The sequence below is a fragment of the Pyxicephalus adspersus genome, chromosome 2 (genome assembly GCF_032062135.1).
Source record: "Pyxicephalus adspersus chromosome 2, UCB_Pads_2.0, whole genome shotgun sequence".
NCBI classification, from domain to species: domain Eukaryota; kingdom Metazoa; phylum Chordata; class Amphibia; order Anura; family Pyxicephalidae; genus Pyxicephalus; species Pyxicephalus adspersus.
In genome coordinates this window covers 21,838,546-21,840,318 of record NC_092859.1, presented here as the reverse complement: position 1 = coordinate 21,840,318, position 1,773 = coordinate 21,838,546, and the positions used below count along the sequence as shown (strand labels likewise).

General features: G+C 42.4%; 1 protein-coding gene across 2 annotated transcripts in view; it reads right to left on the bottom strand.

Annotated features, from left to right (window-relative positions):
* The window catches only part of SLCO1C1 (solute carrier organic anion transporter family member 1C1), a 13,273-nt gene extending 12,217 nt beyond the window's left edge, over positions 1–1,056 (bottom strand). The window contains exon 1 of one of the 2 annotated variants that reach the window (XM_072399899.1): positions 821–1,056. The gene's annotated coding sequence lies outside the window, so the exon portion shown is untranslated. The remainder of the gene's footprint in view (positions 1–820) is intronic. The other variant, XM_072399901.1, reaches the window with a different exon arrangement.
* Positions 1,057–1,773: the final 717 nt, after the last annotated feature.

Below are 1,773 nucleotides of genomic sequence, written 5' to 3'. Positions count from 1 at the left end.
TGGTCTGCATAACTTCTGTGCCCATTATGAGGGGTTCCTACTATCCCTGCACTGAGTTCCCAGGTCTGCATAACTTCTGCGCCCACTATATGGGGTTCCAGCCACCTCTTTCACTGGGTTCTCAGGTCTGAACACCTGCTCTGCCCATATGAGGGATCCCCACTATCCATGCACAATGTTCCCAGGTCCGCACACCTGTTGTGCCCTTTATGAGGGGTTCCTACTATCCCCACACTGAGTTTCCAGGTCGGCACAATTTCTGTGCCCATTATAATATGTTCCCACTAACCCTGCAAGGAGTTCTTGCGTCTGTACACCTACTGTGCCCCTTATGAGTGGTCTCTCTCCTATGTTGAGTTTCTAACTTTGCAGATCTGGTATGCCATTAATGAGTGGTTTCTTCTATCCATGCACCAATCCTAGATCTACACACCTTCTACTTCTAGTGAATAGTTCCTACATTCCCCGCACTAATCCTGGACTTTGCACCGTGCTCATTATGAATTTATGAGAAGTCCCACTATCCCTGTTACCTAGCTCCCAGCTTTGTACATCTGCTGCACCCACAATAAAGTGTTTCACCATCCTTGGGTTGAGCTTTATATCTTGGGCAATGTAACATTTGGATTGGGGACACTATAGGCTGCAAGTTAGGAAGAAGCAACCAAAAGGAAGAAGGAGGTTGCCCGTGGTGGGGAAATTTCACTACTACTGGAGTCCCCTGCACCAGAAACAACATTTTTGGCTTGACTTGCCCTAAAATCAAGAATCCACATGAATTATATACATTTCTGTCCTTGCAGATTTCAGAACTACTCACAGATCTTCCTGCGGGTACCTGTGCCAGGTGAAGGAGGGGGTAGGTCTGGCAGTGCTGGGGATCAGTGGATTGGACTCAGATGTGGAGCTCACGCCTTATATCCATGTGGCCGGAGCTGCTGATCCCAGAATAATGCAGCTTTCTCTCTCCCAATGAAAAGAGAACATTTCTGACATTCCGCTTTGACGTCTGGCTCCCCACCGAGAGCATTCTCTGAAAACTTGAGTACAACTCCACTCCGGGGACATGTGACATGTGACACAATAGCGTGACGTAACCCCACCACTCACTAACATGATGGGAACACGTGACCTGGGAATTAATAGGCAACTTTGGAATATTGCTGATTCGCAGATTAATTGGAGATTTGGGTCACATTTAACCCCACGGAGTCCAGAAATCTGAAATAAGTCCAAAGTTCTAATGGAAGAAATTTGGAATACAGAATAAATTTGGAGGATACAATTGAGTTATATTTTGGCTGATCACATAGCAAAGTGAAATATACTCTTGCAAGAGATATTTCACCCAGCTTAGTAAAAGAAATAAAACTCTACTGACTTCAACCATCCAATCATGTGCAAGGAAAAAGCCTTTTTTAAAAAAAAATTCTTGCATGTGATTGGACATTCTTTGCAAAGTTATTTATTTCCATATTCACTAAACTAAGTGAATTATCCATAGATAAATCATCTGGGTAGATGAACAGTCTTTAAAATAGTAATTTCACCTAAAAAGTAGAACTCCAGAAACTTTGTTATATTTATTTTCAGGTGAAATTCTCTTTTGTTTTTATGCATGTCTGTGTTACCATAGGGTGACCACAGAGGATGTAAAGGGTAAATATTCCAGAGGGTCACCGATAGCAATTTATATAAAACAGGCTATATAGGCTTTTAATCCCTTCCTATTCTATCCAAAATAAAACATATATATAAAAGCAGAACATCAGA